Below are 21,678 nucleotides of genomic sequence, written 5' to 3' on the forward strand. Positions count from 1 at the left end.
AAAGACTAGGCTCTTGGGGAGGCTGCACAGTTCATGGGTGAATTTCTTCTCTAGGACTCATTAGACTGAAATGAGCTCTAGAGAAGAGGCCCCAAACCCTGAGTTGTGAGCCCAAGAATATGTTATACTACCCTTGACCACATGTGGAGCAGTGCCTTTCAATGATTTAAAGCAAGGAGTTAAAAAAAAGGATTCTTGGCTATTCAGGTGAATCTGTGAATCGTGGCAATGTTTCTGCTCGCCTGAATAACTTTCAGGCTCATTTCTGAAGCTCCTGGCAGAGCAGCCCCGGAGCTGTGAGGTCTGCGCCCCACTCTTCCCCTCCTCTTTACTCAGAGGCTGGTGGCAGCTCAGCCTGACATTGTGCAGAAAGGATGCTCTGTGTGCCTTCTCTCTGTGGTGGGGGACAAAAAGTAAGCTTGGGGAAGAGGGATGCTCCAGACCATGTGTTTTAAAAGTTCTCCTCTGCAGGGAAGGACTGGTGTGTCTGGATTGGTGAAAACCTGGCTCTTCTGTGTCTGCTTGCTGCATGCCAAGATAAGATATAGTTGTGCAACGGACATAAAAACATTCTTCATTGTTAGAGAAAAGCATGGGTATGAAAGTGGGAAAGACAGGGTTGTGATGTGGGTTGGTTGTGCTCTTGTAGCACCCATTTAAATTCCCATTTATATTTTCCTAATACGCTCATCTCCTTTTTGCCTCAGAGCTATTTTAATTGAATTTGCTTGTTCTGCCTGCCATTTAGCTGTGAGCTGCCCTGACTAAAACCAGTTCCAATGCAATAACAAACCAAGCTGTTTCGCTCAATTTCCGGCGTTAAAAGCAGCTGACCTTCATGTGCTGCGGGAGGAGTGGCGAGGTCTAGCGGGTCTGATGCTGAGAGATGCACGCAGAATCAACTGTGCACATAGCTTGGATGAGAAATTACTTGTAATTGCACTAACTGTCCATATTAAACACAGTTGCTGTCTTTCTATGTGCGAATGCGTGTGTGTCATTTTCAAATATTGCCTGAATTTGAATTGAATTATCAAATGGGCTGTAATATTAGGCTAGAATTCTTTTGGGATGAGTGTGTATCATTACTAAGCATAATGTAGCTGTTTCTCTTGAATGTACTTTTTTCATTTATTTAGAAAAAAGGTGTTTTAAAAAATTCTCCAACAAATACAGCATTGCTACTCTTGGATAAAACACAAAGTAATTGAGTCAGAACTGTACAGCTATTAAAAGTGTCTTTGTCTAATTTATAACACAGAGCAGTCAGACAATGCACTGTTTCTCTCTGACACTCTATTTCTGTTGGTTTTGTTGGACTTGGCCACCAGGAATATCAGACTGCACAGGGCAGGGACATCCTTGCATCATTAAACTGATGAGTTTTCCCATCCTTTTCAATGGTGAGGACTTCACCCACTGAACTGTTGAGATTAGACCTCTTTGTTGCAGGGAGGAGTATCATGTTTGCTTATGCAAAGCTACTGTGGCAGATAGTATGGATACAACACAGGTTGTTTTTTTTTTTTTCCACCTGTGCTGTACTTACGGGACTCCTGATAGTCTGTTTCAGGCTCTTGTTGAGTGTGTGATAAGGTTTTCAAACAGAGGTTTAGAAAGTCTCTGTTGTTTCTCAGTGGCTTGGTTGGAAAAGAATGTGTTGAGATAAAGCCTGTCCGTACTGCCGATGGGTAACCTACATGCCGATGGGTAACTCTGCAAACAAGCAGAGAGGCAGCTTATTTGTGTGGTTTATAATGCTGCTTTAATTCTTAGTTTTATAAACAACCCAACTCTGCTCAGGCAGAGAAGCAGTCTTGTGAAATCTGATATAATTATTGGCTGCTGCCAGAGAGCAGAATATGCATTAGGAAATGGTATGAAGGAAGCAGGGCTGCTTCTGTCTGACCCCTCCTTTCCTCTCACCAGCATGCTCAGAGTCAGTGCAGCTTTCAAATCAGATTTGAAACCTGTTTGTTTAAGCACAGTGCTTGCTCTGATTCTGGTCTTGAAAATCATAGAATCATTAAGATTGTAAAACACCTCTAAGACCATCAAGTCCAACCAATAACCCAGCTCTGCCAGGTCCACCACTAAACCATGTCCATTATACCCACATCTATGTGGTTTTTTAACACTTACAGGGATGGGGATTCTGCAGCGTCACTGTTCCGCACCTGCCTGTTTGAATGTTTGTCAACCTTTTCAGTGAAGAATTTTTTCCTAATATCCTTCTATTGCTTAGAATACCTTGAGGATAGCACTTCATAAAATCACTTACTTGAAAACATAATAGGTGTTAGAACAGGTGGATGCATTCTCAGCGTAATAATGACCACTTGTGCAAAATTTCTTGATTTTTTTTTTCTCGTTCTTGTGGCCTTGATTAGTTTGACTTTCTTCTATGCTAGAAAGTAAACTTTATCATAGTACAATGAAGACTACAAAAAGTAAAGAAAGTTACAGTCTATAAAGGTATAAGAAGCCTGCATAAGAGCAGGTCCAAATATTGGCTGTCCACTAAGGAGTCTGAGATATACAATGCTATTATTAACTAAAAATGTTTAAATTTTTTTTGTTGTGATTTAAGAAATGTCACATGACTCAGCATGACTCATACCACCTCTCCTTTCCACGTTTAATTTTGTCATTTGAGTAGCTGTTACAGCACTCAGTTTCCCTTCTACAAGTTATTTTACTGCTCTTTGGAACAATAAGGCTTAAGCAAAACAAAGATATACAGATCTGTGTGGGAGGAAAAAGAGGGAAATGAAACTCTCAGAAAGACCTGGTATTATTTATTTTCCCAAAGATATGTGTGTAAAGTGAACCTGGTGTAGGAACAAGTATAGGAACACTGGAACTTTGTGAAAGAAATATACAATACAGTTGAAAATTACATTACTGCTACATTGCAATGCTTTCAAAATGCTTTCTCTGGTAAAAATTTCAGGCTGGTTTTAGTCTGCTCCACTTGTTAGTATTTTCATCTCATCTATTCCACAGAACCTAGATGTCTCAGGTCAGATGCATTGTTGGTCCTTCATAACAAACCAGGTTGATCACATCCCAGTGCTTAAAATGTAGTCTTCCTACGATGTGATGCTGGTATCCTCTGGAGTCATGCTCAGGTGTGTATTTGCTCAGGGACCCAGGACACCAGCTGTGTTGCTCACCTATCCAGCCCCGTTGCTCTTGAGCGCGGTGGTTGCGGAGATGAGTTCCCACTACAGGTCTCTGGAAGGTGGAGGGGCTCCCTGGGCTGGTGCAAGTTCAGCGTTGGCTGCATGGTTACAAGTAGCTGTTGTTTCTGTCTCTCACTCCGCTTCAAATGTGACATCTTTGTGCACAGTTGTTCCCCATATGTAAAGTTCTCAAATATTTGTGAATGCCTGAGTATAGCTATAACTGCTTTCTGTGGGTTAAATAAATTGTTCCCAAAATATTCCTTATCCTACACTTGTCTTACACTGCTGTAGACATTTCAAAAATGTCTTTCTTTTTCACCACTTTCTTTTTTTTTTTTGTAAGTAAGCAAAAATAACTGAACTTTTCCTTACACAATGCAAGTGTTTTATAGATTTCAGGCACTAAAAGAGGTAACAAGAAGTGGTTAAGAGCAGTTGCTGTACTCCTGGTACAGAAGCTGAGGTATTAAGGACTTCAAAGATAAGAAAGTAAGATGTAACATGCTACATTATCACATCATAATAGCTCAGTTTGCATGTACATAATGCATTGTTACTGCTGTTTTATGGTGAGTTTTTCAGATGCTGTAATTGCCTGGTGAACATAGCTTTGCTACGTTCATTGACTGATGAATTCTATACAAACTTTAGACACATCACATAGTGGGATGTCTGGGAAGTTGAAACGTGAAAATTTTATTTGATTAGCCTAAATAAAATTGCTAAATAATAGAGACGTAATTTTAGCTTTAGAGAGGCTTTGAAGAGGGTAAGTGAGTAAAATATCCACATTGATGATGCAGCCTTCTCAAGAGACCATATGATTCATGCGCATTTCAAGATCACAGTCAATTACAGAAAAACAAAATTCTGCTTTGCTTTACTTTGCAAATTCATCATTGGGGAGTTTAGCTTCAGAAGTCCTTACTTTAATCATCATAGTGGACATATGACAGAGTATTTGATTGCATGGGCATTGTGGAGTATAGAAAATTTATTTCTCTCAAAGGCTAGACCTTTTGTCGTGTTATTCCAAGAATCATTCATTAAAAGTTAGGGTTTAAAATTATTATTATTATTGTTATTATTATCATTATTATTTGCTGCTCATTAAAAGTAGGGGAAAGGAAAACAAACTGAAAACCTGCCAGTGAGGAATTTACTGATGACATGAGAGCACTTTCTTTTTGAAGGCCATTTCAGAGTACTACACAAAAATGATCTTGCTCTCTGAAGGGGTTTGACAGCCTTGCACCCCAAGAAATGAGTCACAATTGTGGTGGATACTCAAGGCTGAGTTCTGCAAGAATAAGTCACTCTATCTCCTGCCTTTTTGCTTGAGTGGAACATGAGAACACGAGCTCATGTTTCATCATTCATCTGTATAATCACTTTCAGGTTCCTTCAAAGAGTGGCAGAATCCCGCACAAAGGAAAATAAAGCAAGACTTCATAGTGCCTAATGCAAAGCAGACGGTGGCTGGCGCAGGGAAAGACATGGAGCCTCTGCGCCACAAGACACTGCTACAGCATCTTTAATGCTAAGCATTCAAATCCATGCTGTGCAGTGGCATGAGAAATACAGAGTGGTGGTGGTGTAGCCATGGTGGTCTAGGATGGATAGTCTCGAGAGGCAATGCTTGCCTCTCTCTAAGGGACGTGTTCCGTTTTGGCGTGAGCTCGGCCCTGTGTGGCCCTAGCAGGCAGGTATCCTGTTTGATTAATCGCAGCGTATGTTGTGATAGACGATCAGCATGAGCAGTGCTGCCTGTCAGCATGCACACAGCCAGGGCATATGCTCCTGCCTGCCTTGCAGAAATATCCAGAGGGGCATTCAGAGTGCTGAGCTCGGTGGGGTAAGGATGGAGTGTAGACGACAAGGAGCAGTAATAAAACCTTATGAATACAACCTTGCCCATACTTCATTTTCATCTTTCCAATTTTTCTCCCCAAAATGTGGAAGGAAGATAGGAGAGCAACTCATTGAAGTCATCTGAACCCTCTGAAAGCTGTTTTATGAGTTCATTTATCTGGCTTGCTTGTGTTTCTTTGTAACTTCTTTCTTCTGCCAAAAATAACTCTTAGACTATAGATTAGCTGCTGTAAAAATAGCAGTAAAATGGCCCAAAACTCCAGGAATGGACTCAATAAAAAAGTCAGAATTGGAGGGGTTTGGGACATTTTATTTCAAACTAATTAAATTATAGAATTTTCTTGCAAAGGCAACAACTCTGCTCTGCCTATTGTGCAAACATAATGCTTTGTATCAATGCCACTGTGTTTTTCCTTTGAGAAAATATTTCTACGTTTCATTATTTCTTACCTTGTGTGTCTTGTCAGGAGAAAACAATGTCTTAAGCTGAAAATACTCCTTTTCCAGCCTTACTGCCCTTGTCTGGTACCTCAAGCGTCAGCAAGATCCAGTTACTTTGGTTGAGAAAGGGTTGTTCATGTTGCATGTTAACAGGTGCAATGGCAATTGCAAATTTGTCCTAAGCAGATGGGTCAAGATACCAAAGTGTAGAGTGATGCAATCCATCACCATGGTCTCATCAGAGTAGAGCAGGCAAGCTGGGAAACTGAGGACCAGACCTGTTTGTAAGCCCTGATACTATTAACATCATTTTATCTTGCAACAGAGATTCCAGTCCCACTTTTTCTGTTTGTTACTTTGTTTTGAGAGAGGCACTGCATTAAAACCCTGAAAAGCAGGGGTGCTTGGCTGCTCTGATTGGTGTGTTAAAGGGGGCCTTGGAAACAATTTGACTGAAGTTTGAGCAAAATGAGTTCAAATGTGGAGGAGAGTGTAGTCTGGATCTCTCTGCTTCACAGGCTCTTTGTAAATACATTATTTTAATTATATATTTGAAACCACTGACGTGCTTGACTTTAACTGTCACCAGCGGTGCTGTGTCAGCCCCCAGGTACACTGAACAGATGTTTGCTTTTTCATGGATTTTGGTAAGGAATGGAAAGATAGTCTGTGCTTTCTGTGTTTTTGCCCAGGAAATAGATTTTTCAACCTGAATATTTGTTTAGATTTTGGTTTCAACCTTAGAAACTTCAGCACACAAATTATTTCCTTTCTTTTTTTTTGGAGGTGATGACAGGATTTACTGCATTTATTTTTTGTCATAGGTTAGCAAGCATAGTCCCGGAAGGGACGTCCTTGCTAAGGGGTGCTTACAGGTTCCTCTGGGAACTGATAGAACCTATCAGCTGGCCAGTTTGGATATGGACAATTCTCTAAGCCACTTAAAGTTGTGACCGCCTCTGTGATCCACATTTAAGAATAGGCAAACTCCCCCTCCAAGCTCTCTCTCGTTTCCGGCGCTGGCACAGGTGGCTGCAGGGCCCGAGCAGGGGCCCAGTGGGCCCGGCCAGGCCCTGCTTGGGCCAGGCCAGGCCGGGCCGCGGCCATCCTGGGTCGATGGACCTGTTCCAGCCATGGAACCCCTCCCACTGCCTTGCCGTGGGCAGCCGGAGCGGCTCGGCTCTCCCCCCTCTCCACTGCAATAAGAAAAATTCAACATTCCAGCTGCAAAGCTGCAAGGCCGAGGTGAGATTAACCCTTTTTATTGCTGTGAAGAGCTGAAACCCTGAAGGGAAGAGAGAGAGGAGATGCTTAAAGCTGAAATTCTGTTGTGAAGCTATGATATATCAGAGTATCCTGTTGTAATTTCATGAAGATATGGGGGGTGGAGTGTTCAACTCGTGAGCAGAAGCACCTGCACTGAGATAGGCAGATGCTGACGCAGCTGTAATTTCATGAGAAGTTTGGACAGGGAGAGATGAACCAGATGAGGACTTTTGCTCCAAACGGGAAAGGAGAAAACCTCAGTTCCTAGAGATGCTCCCAGAGATAGTCCTAACGATGAAGATGATGAAGACCCTTTGCTCCCAGGGAAGGAGAAGGGCCTCTGTTTTTGTTTCTGAACGGCTCAACCTTAAAATTGTACCCCAAAAAACTTCAAGAGTGGACCCTCGAAAGCAGTTGCGGGAAAAGCTGCAAGTCGGGGGAAGGGACTCACATGCGAGCAGAGAGACTCCTCTTCCTAAATGGACTGAACGATATTTGGAAGTGGGCGGCTGTCTCGTTGTGATAATGTTTTCATAGCATGAGCAAGAAGAGACTTCTCTTTCTAAATGGACTGAGCAAGGTTATTATGGAAGTGGTAAACAGACTGAACATCTTAAGGGTTGTCTTTTCACATTGTCAGTGGGAGAAGGGAGGAAGGTGGGGGGAGGAGGAGAGTTCTGAAGGTGGTATAATTTTTTTTTCTTCTTTTAGGTCTGTTAATAAACTTCTTTATATTCTTTCAAGTTTGGTGCCTGCTTTGCATTTCTCCTAATTCTTATCTCACAGCAGATAAACAGTAATGAGTATTTTGGACCAAACCACTACATTTTTCTATGGAGAAACAAATTTCTACAGAGAACAAATTGTGCACCCAAACATTTTCTGGGAAAGCAGCAGAGCATCTCTTCTTCTAAATGCAGGATCCTTATGTAACCTTGTGCATTCCTATCAGCCTATTTTTCTGAGTTACTTTTTTAAAGCAGGAGAGCTGGCCTGATGCTTAAGGCATTGAGGATGTTGCTTGGCAACTTTGGGTCATGCATGCGTTTCTGTGGGAGCAGCTGGACAGATGTTTGCACACAGGCTGACTGGGAGCAGCGCCTGGTGGTGACCGAGTAAACCCAGTCCTAAAATTGTTTCAAGAGATGTGTGATAAATTAAACATTTGCACTGTGAGAGGCTGTTCATGATACTCATTATTTGGAAAGTGTAAAAAGCTTTTCAAAAAGTGAGAGGCTGAGATGCCTTTCTTGGGTGTTTTTCAGTGCCTAGGGGACAGATACATACCATTTGTCATTTGGGTGAGTGAAATTTGTTTAGTTTAAAGCTGTGAGTTGAAGATGATGGTTTGTTTTGGTGTTGCCTTCCCCCACCCCCCAACTGTAACAGTGTTATTTTCATGTTATTAAGAGGATTTACCCTTCAGAGATCCCAAGGCAGATATCCCAGAGCTGTTTTGCAGGTCTGTGTCCAGTTAGCAATCAGATGCATTTCAGTTAGAAAGAAAACAGTTAAGTGTGAACCTCTGCTGCTTTTTATCCTGATATTCAATTTGCTGGGTGCACACAAGGCATCTGACTTTAAGGTATGCCACTATATTTGCCAAGGGAAAAACACAGAAAACTTGGATTTGTAAGTAACCTCTGATTTTTCCCTGTGAGTGCTGATAGTGAGAGCGAGTTGCAGGGGGAGTAAGCTGTTGAAGCAGAAGGAAGGCATGAATGTCTCTTCACTACCTTCGTTTTTACTGGCAGTGTCCCATGAAGTGAATGTGAGACTTAAACTGTAATCTGAATCAGATCATGTTTTAATGCATTTTGAAAGCGTCTGAGCAGCTATAAACGTCAGGTGGAGGAGCTCCTGGCTGTGTGCAGAGGCTGTTTGCTGGAGGTGGACCAGTCCCTGTGAGCCCCGCTCAGGTGGGGGCTGAAGGTTAGCAGTATAATTTTGACCAGTTGCTCACATAAATAAAGGCTGATGCCCAACATCACCATCAAAAGCTGGCATAGCCCCCAAGGGAGGCAGTGGTGTGATATTGCTGTCATTCTCACTGCTCATGTCACACCACACCACCCACTCCTCAGTCTCGTATTGATGAGATCTCACAGGAATTGTAGCAAGGACTCAATCACATTTATTGTCTCTCCTTCATTTTCGGTTCTAACTTGAAAGGGTTTTCCTGCTTCTTCCCACGGCCTTAATAAATATTTGTAGTGACGTAGTGAAAGGGGCAGGAGCAGGATGGAGGTGGGAAGGAGCAGCTGGGAAATTGTGAGATTGATGGAGGCTTTTCTCCTGTTGGTATTGCAGATGTCTAACTGACTGGGAGAATGTGGCAAACTGGGCCAGGGACAGGCTGCGAGGAACAAGGGTGACATCTGGCTTGGTGGGCTCGGAGCCATCAGGCACAGCCCCAGGTCCTTGTTTTGTGAAGAGCAGCCACTTCTGCTGTAAAGTTTTGTGCAAGGAAAGATGTAAGAGCAAGATGAGACAGCGTGCTGGGAACAACTGTGCACTTTTCTAACTAGAGACAGAGAAATTACAGTGCATAAGTTGGGGTTTTGCTTTCTTGTTTTCTTCAAGAAGTATATTTGATAGACTAAAAACACCAACCCTTCCCCTTTCTGTGAGTTTACTTATTGTTGTCCAATCTGCGTTTTTCTACTCTTCTGTCACTCTGAGAGAATAAAAATGGAGAGGGATAGTTTGACAGGAAAGATAGTCAGCAAACCTAAAATTCTTGTTTAGACATGCCAGGTCAGAAATTTTTTAATTGTAAGGAAGCCTTGAGCCTAAAGTAATCCTTCAACCATTGAAGAAAGCAACCTGGGACATCTCAGCATATAAGACAATACAGATAAAGGATAAATGTGTTCAGTTTTGAGCAGGCCTTCTTACCTTTTCCCAATACCATTTTAGTAAGACGATAAGCATAAACATTCATTGTACTTTAAACAAGAGCCTACTACTGCTTCCCTTAATTGGTATTAACCTTCATTAAGATGAGATTTGAACTGTGTTGGGTGCTATGCAAACACTCATTAAAGTGCCTTTCCTCCCTGGTAAATCTTGCAGCTAACGAAGACAAATGATATAAAAGCAGTTGGGGACTATGCCTATTAACCTGGCCACTGAGAGTCATTTTATTAGATGTGTCATGAGGAAGAGGCATCTTAAAATGGGATTTGTAGAAGGCAGTTATGATTCAGCATGGCATTTCTATTTCTGATAGTAGTCCATAAATATGGGCATTGATTCTTCTTTGACTCAGTGAGACTCTAGCTTATGCTTAAGGTAAACTTCACCTTTAATCCTTCTCTAAATTAGATGAAAAGACATAGAAGAGCTAAAAATAGTTTTATAACTGAAATGCAAGCCTGGGTTTAATAGTATGGAAAAGAATAAAATTCTCCAGTAAAGGAGAATAGTCAGTGTTGACCTCCATAGAGATGGTTGCCATCTGGGAAGCTTGTGGTCCTAGAGTTGCTAATAGAAAATGAGAGTTGTCCTTGCCTCCCTTATTGTTAGGCTGTTCAGGAACCTTACTGAAATGAAAATGAATTAGTACTAACTGCATATTGCATTGTCGGTTTCCTGTAGTCAGTGTATATTAAATCAGAGTACCATTAAACCTTATTAATGACTATGAATAAACAAAATAAATCAAAAATTAAAACCTTAACTGAGATGAAAAGCTTCAGTTTATTATTTTCTCTGAAAGCTAACTCTTGTATCTTTTGGACATGGCCTCAGTTACATCCCAAAGCATCATGTATCCATAAAACGTAGCTACCTTGGCTCATAATGGGGGCTGGAGAACTGCAGCAGGAGGTAATCCTTGATAATCCAGTTAATGCTCTCAGTCAGAAAGTAGCCACAGATATGAAAGTGGCAAAGGGCAGCGCTGAATTAATTGCAGTAAATCTTCTATAGGCAGGATCTCAGTAGCAAAGCACTGGGGACAAATTTACTCATTGTTCCTTCAGTAGTCTTAAAATGGAGTGGATTTGGCAGTGACTGGCAGAGTGAGAGTTACTTCAGACAACAGACCAAATAAATCTCTACACTGAGGTCAGTAGACCAGTGTCAAAAATGAAGCTGACCTGCTGTGTCACTGAGTTCTCCTAAAGGATATCTCACCTAAAGGTTTACTACTTACATATTTGAAGGCAATGGTAATATTGGCCAATTAGTGGGCATTATGTTTGTAGTGAGGGAAGACAGAAATAGAGTATTTGGTTTGATTTCTAAATCTTACCTTCATCTGTTCACAGTGATCATTCTTAATTATGAGAATTTTGTTTCATTGCCATGCAGAAAGTTAAGCTGCATGAGTCATGGACAGAATGGTTTGCTTTTAATAAATGGAAGTGGATGCGGTAATAATAAAAAAAAAAAAAAAGAAAAAAAAGTCAGTTCGACTCCAAACCCATCTGCCCGTCTAGACAGATAGTGCCAAGCTCCTGTCTGCTAAGAAGTATCTTCTTAATAATGCTGTACTAATGCTAGTACTTTTATAGTACTTGCCATTTTTCAAAGTGCTGTGCCCAGCTAATTCATCGTTGGCTGGACTTGAGAGAGCCTTTTGCTGAGTTTGATAGCATTTTTGTGTCTTGGTTTTCTGTTATGTGCTATTTTGAATGCCATGTCCAATCAATTACGGAATCACAAGAATGTTTTAGGCATCGGTTCCCAGAGCTGGGCAATAATCCTTGTCCCTGTTCTTCCAGGGTTGCCTATTCATCTTTTCCTGGCAGAGACCATGTGTCTCCCCATTCCTCTCCCCTATAAAAAAAGTACTTGTAGTGGCCAAATGCTTTGCACAGGCCTGTTTTCTTTATGACTGTTTTCCTCTGACTGGAACCCCATGGGGAAGGGGTGTGTGTGTGGAGGTGTGTGTGTGTGTTGACACCTTCTCCTTTCCCTCCTCTAATTTACCTGCTTCATGTCAGAGGTTGTTTGCTATTATTCTTCCCTGGCTTTTTCTTCCTCCCTTTGAAGGGTTTTCCCCCTTTGAAAGGATTTCCCAAGCAAGTTGCGTGTGTTCACCAAAGGGGAGAAACTGGAACAGCAAAAGGGGTGGATGGATAGAGAAGAGAATGGAAGGCAGAGCTTTCCACCTAGTTTACCCCCTTCCCCAGCTATGTGTCATTCTCCTGAGTGACTCTGACTCTTGCTCACACAGCTGGGTCCTGCCAAATCAATACAGAAAATGGAGAAAATACAGGGAAGGTATGTGGTACAAGGGGAAGGAAAGTACTTTGGAGGGAAGGTGAAGAAATGCCTCTCATAAGGGTTGAGGAGGAATAGGTGGTTGGGAGGTCCCTGGCCAAAGAGGTATGGTGCTAATGGATGGAGGGGGAGAATGGGCCAAACTGGATATGCAAAGAGGAAAGGGGATGGGGTAGCAGGAGCAGGCTGGGAGAGGTTTTCTGCAGACACTGAAGTGGAGAGGAGATGGTGTGTGGGTAGTGACACACAGGCAGCTCATGTGCAGCTGGGTGCAGAGGGTTCAAAGGCTGTGCATTCAGAGTGACTGCCAGTGTTTGGCATCCTGCATCCCACCCAAGCTGGTGCTGGTTTTAAATAAGCAAAATGTAGGAGTTAAAAACTCCTCCATGACAGGTAGCAGGGGCTGCATGACTTGTTGCCAGCAGGGCCTTATGTGGAGGTGAGAAGGGACTGCCTTGGGCTGCACCAAGCCTGATGTGTTGGGAGTTGAAATGAATGGAATTCAAATGGAACCATTAGCTTCTGACATCTACGTCTGAAGCACCACCTCCAGAAACAAATGAAAATAGTACAAGTAAAATTATTGTCCCATAGCAAGGCAGGAGATCAGTCTCCTGCTACCTGGACTTATCATCCGATGTCTTCCTTTTGTGTAAATGAACACTGAGTTAATTCCAGTAAAGTGTAGGGAGATTATTCACATTTCACACCTGTATAAGAAGAGTATGGATTCAGGCTTGCTATAAATTACTGAAACAACTTTTTTTTTTCAAAAAATAAATAATATTAAAAACTGCTGATTCATGGAAACCTAAACTTCCTTGGAGCTTCCTTCTGACAAAAGTCATGACAAGTTGGGCACTAACCCACTTTGAAACTAGAAATTAACATTTGAAAATGAAAAAAAAAACCCCAAAACCTGTGAGTGTTGAGAGCTCTGAAACTTAGGCTCACATTGGTAGCCCAAAGGTACCAGTCCCTTTAATCTGTTGCGAAGATTTCCTGTTTGTAGGAGCAGCCTGTTAATACCACTTAATGCTTTGAGGTTAAATCAATGAGCTGGAAGCCTTCTAGATCCTCAGATAAAAGATGTCATTATGTATGCAGAATATCCACAAAAGGGATCACAGAGAATAGTGTAACTGTGGGGCAAATCTGCCTGCAGTACTGCTCAAGGACAGCATGGGTGGCTGGAGAGCACTAATACTTCTGTGATGTGTCTGCTTAAAAGTGATGTCAACACCTTCCTCTGTAATGGGCAGTGCAAGAGCTGCCAAAGGTCGAGCTGGTAAATTCTTGCTTGTTTTTTCACAAATATTTCTTAAGTCTCCTAGCTTGCTTTTGAGACTCAATGTGATTGAGAACAACTCAGTCCTTTCCTTACTTTCCTCTTGTTTTGTTTTTTTTCAAATCAAACCTTGTTAACTCTAATGTGTGTCTTAGCTGTCAAGTCCATTCCCTTGTGATTTGTGATGGCTTCCAGAGCTCCTGGTGGAAAAGAGTATACAAGTCTTGTTATTTCAACTGCGTGACCAAAGGTATGCCCTCTCTTAGCTGATGGCATGCATTTTCCTTTTGAACTCTCTTTCCTTCTCAGGCACATTACGGTGTGCCAGTTCTGCTAAACGGCGCTCTTGCATAGCAGGTGAAGAGGGCGGTGTGTGTCTGGCTACGATGCCACATGAAATACAGAACAGCACAGTTTTGCAGATCTGAGAAATGGTATGCTGCTGCCTACTGTCAAAACCTCTTTCTCTTTTTAAATCCCCCAGAGATGCTGCTAATTAAAGGAGCTATTCCCTGCCCCTCCCTCCCCCCTTGATTCATATCAGAGCCCTGAGTATAATTTGGATCTCATAAGTTTTGGGAGTTCTCAAAATGCCGTATCTAAAGAGAGAATAAGCCTCATTTATCCACTTCGCTGTACTAGGGTTGAAGGTGCAGCATGAGACCGTGTTGATCTGTCACTCTTCTGCAGCCAAGCCATCACTGCCCTTCCTGTGGTCAATTCCTCCTCTGGAAAAGAGCAAGTTCAGCTGCTTCTGGTCCTCCAGAGAAGCAAATGAGCAGTGCCTCTGAGCACAGTGATGCAGCAGTCTCAAACCCAATAGCCACTCCTATGTGTGTAGAGTGGAGAAGTCAGTTTTGTGCTCTAAGAGAAGCTATGTATTTACCACATTGGAATGGTGTAAGTAGGATTAATCCCCTCCCAAACTGCTTTTGTATGCACTACAAATTTTTGATGCTTTCTGACATGTGGCATGTTGTGGTCTGTACTGGAGTGCAAACTTGAAAATTATCTTCGGTTTTACATTATCCCTTTTGGACCAGAAGCTGATGTGTGACAGGACCTATTTTTTTTTTTTTTTCATGTTTTCTCAATGTTGTTGAGGGAAATATGGTTTGTATTTTAAGAACATGTAGTTTGTCAGTGAAAACTAAATTTGAAAAGGCTGGTACCTTCTCTCCCCCCCATCAAAACCCCCACGTGTAATTCAAAGGCAGACCTTGCCAGCTCTCAGCTTGCTGCTTTTAAGTTGACGGGGAGCTTCTCCATCGCGGGGGTTTGCCTGCAACTGCAGCAGCTAAACTCGACTCTTTAAATAGATGGATTCATTTAACTGAGCCAAAAAACGGCCGGATCCCTCCGGACACAGGTGGGGATCCCTGTGCTGGGCGGAGGTGGAGAGGGGCTTCCTACCGTGCCCGGGGAGCAGCCCTCGGTGGCCCAGGGAGGAAGGCAGGCGGGAGGGCTGCCTCCGCAAACCTGCCGGCATCCAGCTTTTGCCGCCCGCCCCGGCGTGCGCTTTTATTTTTTTTCCCTTTTTTTTTTTTTTTTTTTTTTTTTTTTTTCCCCCTTTCCTTTTTCCCTCCCTCTCTCCGGAGCAGCCTCGGCAGCCCTGATTTGCTGGGGAGCGGCGGAGGCTCGCTCTGGGCAGAGCCGGGCTGCGCTGCCTCTGCTGACGCGTGGCCGCCGCCGCGCCGGGAGCAGCCCCGCGCCCGCCGCCGCTCCGCGCCGCCGCCGAGGAACCTCCGCGCCGCTCCGGCCCCGCTGCCTGCGGTGCCCTCCCGCAGCGGGGAGCTGAGGGTATGCCCGGGGGGGCGGGGGCAGATTGCATCTCCCCCCCTTTGTAATATATACGTGTTTATTTATATATATGTGCGTGTATATATAGACACATATATATAAATATGTGTGTATATATATTTACATCATTCTTAGGAGCCATTTTTAAGTAGGGGGGGCGGCGTGTGCGTGCGGCCAGGCTGCCCGGGGGGGCCGGGGCAGGCAGCGAGCGGTGTCCCCCGCAGAGCGGGGAGGGCGGCGGGGGCTCTGCGGGGACACACACACATGCACACAGGCTCGGCTGCTCCCGCCGCAGCTCTGCCGGGGGGCGGAGGGTGGGAGGGGGACTGCAATTTTAATTTTTTTAGGACGATACGCATTTCTGTGGGAAACTTCTGTAGGCGGCGGAGGGGGGCGGGGGAGGCGTGTGGCGTGGTAGGGCGCACCCCGAGCCCCCCTAGGGCCGTGCCACCCCCACTGCCCGGTGTCCCGCTCACCTGGGGGACACAACACCTGGGCGGTGCAGGGGCCCGACCGGGGCTGCGCTACTCGCGATGGGGGGGGGTTACCCCCTACCCCCCCGCCCCGGGCCGTGGCTTCTGCAATGCGGTGGGTGTGGTTATGCACGGAGCACATCGCAGCCCCGGACCGCTGCAGTGGCAGCACCGCGCCGGCCCCCTCCTGGCCGGCAGCGAGGGGCCCCAGCGGGGCGGGCTGCCCCGCTCCGCTCCGCTCCGCCCCGCGCTGGAGGGATCGCGCGTCCCTGCCTGCCTGACCCGGCGCGGGCTCCCAGGTGCTCGGGAGCGCGGCCCGGACGCTGGAACCCCTCACTCTCCCCCATCCCCACTCCTGGCCCCGCGGAGCGCGGCGTGGAAGTGTCGGCCAGGTCTGTGGGGAAAGGGGAACAGAGAAGCCGTGGGTGCGACCAGCGTGCGGGCTGAGCGGGTCCGTCGGTGCGCCCGCATCCTGGGTGCGGTCCCTCGCCCTTGGGCTGCCAGAGAGGGACCGGGGCGGGTGGGTGGAATAGGATTTTGTCTTTTTCGGTTGCCCCATTTTTCATTCAAAGGCGAAACTTCATCACATATACCGAGAAGCTTAAAAACTCTCACTCCTATGGTGATCACAATGGCAAAGCATCCCTGTCTGGCCTTGCGCTGTCTTGATTTAATTTCTCTTGGGGCTGTGCTGGAAGAGAAAGGTGCTGGGTCAAGGCAGTTGTTACTCTCACCACAGTTCTGCAGCGTGTGCTCCTCTTTGAGGCAGAGATGGAAAATATTTCCTCCGCTGAACATGCACATTGCTTCGAAGTTGAAGGGAAACTACTTACAACGTTTGAGGTCTTTCCTGTCAACGTGATTGCGAGTCAGAGGCCCATTTGCCCAAAAAAAAAAAAAAAAAAAAAGCTCTGGGTTAGGTGTGTCCCATGTGCATCCGTCCTTTTACAGCCTGGTGAGCTGAGGGATACCTTCTTGTTTTACTTTTAGCAGTTGTCAGCAATTGTCTCTGTCCATAGAAAGCTTTGTAAAAAGGCTTGTATAAAGAAAGCAACTATAACTAAATCTCATAAAAAATAAGAATTATAAGCAAGCTTCATAAGGCTTTGACCAGTAAAGGTCAGATGTGACTGAATGTATGCTTTTTCTCTAAATCTATGGAGAAGAGTCCTTTCACAGAGTATTAAAAGGTCAAGATCATCATGCTGCATCACTGATGTTGTTAAATTCACTGGTCTTGCTGCACCTCTGAGTGTGTACATGCATAGTTGGGTATAGGCAAATACTGCTATGCTGGTCTCCTTGGGTTGGAAAGTTTCAGCTCTAGTGTGAGGATGAGATCTGCATGGCAATCAGGGGAGGAGAAGAGAGCCTGAGAGCACCGCATTGGGGTAAGAGCTGCTGGAAGTTTATTCCTTACAGCACTGCATGAACAGGAAGGCTCCTTGAGCTGCTGGCATGCTGCAGACCTGCTTGCTGCAGCAGAGAACACGAAACACATCGGGAAACATTTAAAATACACTGGTTCTATTTAATCAGACCAGGAACAGCCCCGGCGTCTCCCCACACTAATTGCCTGCAGTCGCATCCCTCCGTTAATGGTGCAGCTGATGGCCTTTTCTCCCGAAAGACTGCCCTGTATGACGAGGAGCTGGTCGGATGCGCATCAGGAGGTCATCCCATGGGAGCCCCGCTGCTGCGGTGGGCAGGTTTAGCCTTGGGGAGGAGCAGCGGGGGAGGGGGGGCACAGGGTGTGGCACCCATCCCCAGCCTCCCCCTGCGCCTCAGCCTTGGCGGCTCCTCACTGGGTAGGGCTGTGTCTGACTGCTGGAGAGCTGCACCAAAACTGGAGAGGGCTGGTTTGGGTTGGGGTTTTGTTCTCTCTTCTGGGAAGGAGCAAGTGAAGGTGAAGCTGCAACTTATGTAATTTTTCATTTAATCAGGATGAAATCTGTTCTTGTCTGTAGTGGAAACCTATTGAATATTTAGTCTTTGATGAGAAAGAATTGCTATTCAGAGATTTTTCTTTGAAATCCGGGGAGGGGTAGGTGATAGTAGATTTGTCCCACAGCAGCGTGGTCGTACCTATGTTTGTTATATTTGTTGTTTGATGCATGGTTGTGAGTTCCATGGGGGTTATGCATAGTTGTTTTCTTAAAATATGTAAAATGTCACTTCTTTGTATTTCAGGCATGATCTTGAGTTAACAGAAAGTTCTTGAAATGTGTTAAATGTGTTATTCACGGTGGGTGACATTCAGACTTGTTTCATGGAAATCTCATGTACCAGTAAATGACTGCTTGTTGTCTGAGGGAAAACGTCAAACCATTTATAAGTGGTTATAAAAGACTTCTTGTCTCTCATGAGATGAAGCATCAGCTTTATTTCTTGTGCTACGGCATTTTCAACACAGAAGTGTGAAACTGTGTGACTTTGTCACATCAAAATACATCCTCGGGTGAGAATCTGTGTGTGTTCAGTGCATGTTCAATATATGTTGGGCTTTGGAAACGAAGGGTCGGTCCATGCAGGGTGGGCTGTTGTGGGTGTGCAGGACTGTGGTTTTTTTGATGTGTATAGCATGGCCCTAGGATTTGTGGTTTAGCATCCTATTTATCACATTTTTACTGGAAATATTTTATGACTGCAGTGTTTGAATGTTCAAAGTGTTTTGTTCGAACGAAATTTCTCTCTAATCAAGTGAGTATAAATGCATGCATATAACTGAAAAATATGATTGCTGTCAACTAAGTTGAAAATTAGGCTGAGAAAGTGTTTATTCTGGAGAATCATGATGGATTGTTTTTATTTGGTACAAAAGTTGTAGAGTATAAGAATGTTATCCAGAACTAGACTTAAATAAGCATCACTAAGCAGTTTGAGTCAGCAGCATAAAGGAAGTCTTCAAAAGAGGTGAACCACTGCGAGAATCATAGATTAGCTAGCTTTTATATAGCATGTTTCTCTACATTTTCAATCTCCAGTGTTAGCCATTTATAATGGCTGGAGAATGGTCCAAGTCTAAATGAGTATGTGGACACATAACTCTTACTCTCTCAATAGCTGGCTAGAAACACCCAAAGAGAAAGGCTTGTTTTCTTTGGGAAGAGCTCCATTTCTTAAAGTGCACAGCCCAGGTAGTGGAGAAGAGGAGCATAAGCACTTTTCTTGGCTTCGGTAAGAGAAAACCTACAGACCCTTTGCTCCCTCCCCTGCCATTCTCAATTCTTGTCACCATCACCATCAGTGCAGACGAAGCTTGGGAGGATTGCTGAGGACTGAGCACCTCTGGAGAAGCAGAAATGGGTCAGTATTTGGGACAACTGAGTTAATCTGAGACAGTGCGCTGTATAGACAGCAAAATCAGTATGTCCTGCACCTTTCCTGAGTAATTTATATAATGCAATTTGAGTAATTGTCAGCTTTTTGTCTCTGGAGGAAAATGAAATCTTTAAATTTACTTGGCCTTTGTATCAGCAGAGATGGCTGTTCTTGAATAAAGTGGATAAAAGCAAAAAGGAAATTATAATCTATAAAACCGTGAATCTATTTGTATCCTATGGGATGCAGTACATGAAAGGGTATTACATAGTTGAAAATTTAAAAAGTACACAGAAATAAAAAAAAAAAACAAACTGGAGGGGGTGAGCTTTTGTACATAGACCTCTTCAATTTTTACCCTTTCTTTTTTAGATCTTGGAAATACTTTGTGTGCCACAGACAGAGAATCCTTTTCAGTGGCTTCATTATCTTATCAAAACTGATCTGGTGGCAAGCTGAGAAACAAAAGAAGTACTGAAATCTGCATGAGGATCACCCACCAGGTGTTTGATCCCACTGAGAAAAGTCTTTCAGTTTAGAGGGTTAAAGAAGAATGTAGAAACTGGGGACTCAGAACATGTGTCGGGGATAAAGGGCTAGAATAAATGGAAAGCATATGTGAATATAAAAAAGTATTTTCAGGAAGGGGAAGGGAATGTGAAGAGAAAAAAGCAGGATACAGTTTTGGATACCTGCTCATGTGCATGTATTTGTATGAAACAGATGTTTATTGACGAATGGGACAGGAGGAAGCAGTCACGGCATTGCTGTGTTAGGTGAGACTTGGGAGAAGAAAGCTCCTGTATGCCATAGAGAATGGTTGATGATTTTAGTTTTGGGCTATGTTAAAATGGTGACTACCAAGGTGTCGCATGTGCCCATTCCCTGGCTTTTACTGCAGCCTTTTTCCTAAAACAGGGGTTGGGTTTCCCAGGTGGGCTGCAAGTAGCAAGTGAGGGAATAATTTGAGGTGGCAACAGCTGACCCTGGTGGGCTTTTGTTCGGAACCCTGCTGATGAATGGTGGGATGTTCATGGGAGAGAGGTAGGGAAAACACCTGTCCCTCGCCCCTGTCAGACTAGGGCAAGCTGCACACTTATGCCTGTGGGTTTGTTCTGCTCTGTAGTTGTGTCCTGTTCTTCCAGTCAGGCTCTTGCCTATCACTCCCCCTGCATGTCCCCTTTCCCTGGCTGCACTCACTGGCTGGGTGCCCCTTCCTTTGGGCTCCTTGGTGGAATCCCTGCTGGAACCGGATCCTCTGGCACTGTCCATTCTTCCCATCGCCCAAGAAAGTGGCCAAGTACCTGCCCTGCTTCTCCTCCTCCTCATTTGGGATTATTCCTTCATATTCCTCACCCTCAGAGCTTCATCCCTTGCAGTGGCTCAGTCACAGTACTCTCAACCTCCCTGGAGGAGGTAAATCCTGGGAGACAACCATGATCTGGGGTGCACCTGCAGCCCCTTTCCCTGGTGGCAGGAGGTGACACCGCTCATGGCAGCCAGGAAAGCTGACACTGCTGGTAACAATGGAGCAGCAGGACTCCCTGGTGGTGGAGGTTAACTTGTTCAGTCCTTATGAATCTGAGGGCAATTATGTGTAACACCTCCAGTTTCCTAGGACATGCTGGCTGCAAATAAAATCGTGTTTAATAAGCCAGCAAATGTAAACAGGCTGTGAAGAACAGAAGAAGAAAGAAGAAAACAACCCACCTCTTCCAGACCTAGGAAACATATGTTTATACTAACTGAGAGACCTGTTCTTGCACCCTGACTCACATCGGGGAGTATCTTAATCTGCCTGTCTTCCCACAGAAATCGGTAAGCCTGGCTGTGAAGCAAAGCTCAGTTTGCTTTAGAGGGAAGTATCAAAATCTGACCCAACCAAATCATAGCTTAGGTCAGGAAGCTGTAATCTTTCTAAGGACCTTGGAAATGATTGCTTCACCAGGTGCACTGTATTTATCGCTGTTTTCTTTCAATTAAATTACTGATGTTGCAGAGCAACTCTTGGGGCAGACAGAGCTTAGCCCCTCTGCTCCCAGCACGGTGTGATAGCTGAAGGTGCCCCACAGATGCACTGGAGTTCATACATGGACATATGCATGTATACAAACAGAAACATCACTGCTTGCCTGTGAGAATTATTTGTAGCAAGAAATCTGGTACCTGTAGTTTGTTCCTAGTTTGCATATCAGTAAATTGGAGGCAAAGGTAAAGATAAAGGTAAAGACAGTGGGTGATGTATAAAACTGTGTGCTCAGGAAAGCAGGGTCTTTAGTCTGGCCAGATGGTCTTGATAGTCCAGGGACTATCACAGAGCTCTTTGTATGGGGTATCTGGCATCGGCACTGCCATGGGAGGTTGGGGAATGATGGGCAGCTGCCTTTTTGGAGGTCAGCATGTCACTTTGTCTTGAAGCAGGCGTAAAACACAGGTCTCACTTGCACCTGCGGGGCTGGCCCAAGGCACAGTGGCTTCTTGTAAGTAAGCAGGTTTCTTAATTGATCATTTTGTAACAATTGCACAGTTTGCTGACACCACCAAGCGGTTCGGTGTGGCTGACATGCTGGAAGGAAGGGATGGCATTCAGGGGGACCTTGACAGGCTTGAGAGGTGGGCCCATGTGAACCTCAACAAGGTCAAGGTCCTGCACATAGGTCAGGAAAATCCCAAGCTCAAATACAGGCTGTGAGATGGATTGAGAGCAGCTCTGAGGAGAAAGACTTGGGGGTGTTTGTGGAAGAGAAGCTCAACATGACTCAGCAAGGCATGCTCACAGCCCAGAAAGCCAACAGCA

At 44.5% G+C, this 21,678-nt stretch overlaps 1 protein-coding gene across 19 annotated transcripts in view; it reads left to right on the top strand.

Moving 5' to 3' along the window:
• EPB41L3 (erythrocyte membrane protein band 4.1 like 3) overlaps positions 1-21,678 on the top strand; it is a 144,660-nt gene that overhangs the window by 32,260 nt on the left and 90,722 nt on the right. For 11 of the 19 annotated variants that reach the window (XM_039572304.1, XM_039572396.1, XM_039572421.1 and 8 more), the window contains exon 1: positions 15,007-15,087. The exons of 6 other annotated variants lie outside the window; for them this stretch is intronic. The gene's annotated coding sequence lies outside the window, so the exon portion shown is untranslated. Of the gene's footprint in view, positions 1-15,006; positions 15,088-15,846; positions 15,953-17,370; positions 17,467-21,678 lie in introns of those variants that run through there. 2 more of the 19 variants (XM_039572316.1, XM_019284010.3) reach the window with 2 other exon arrangements.

This window comes from Corvus cornix, chromosome 2 (assembly GCF_000738735.6).
Source record: "Corvus cornix cornix isolate S_Up_H32 chromosome 2, ASM73873v5, whole genome shotgun sequence".
NCBI classification, from domain to species: Eukaryota; Metazoa; Chordata; class Aves; order Passeriformes; family Corvidae; genus Corvus; species Corvus cornix.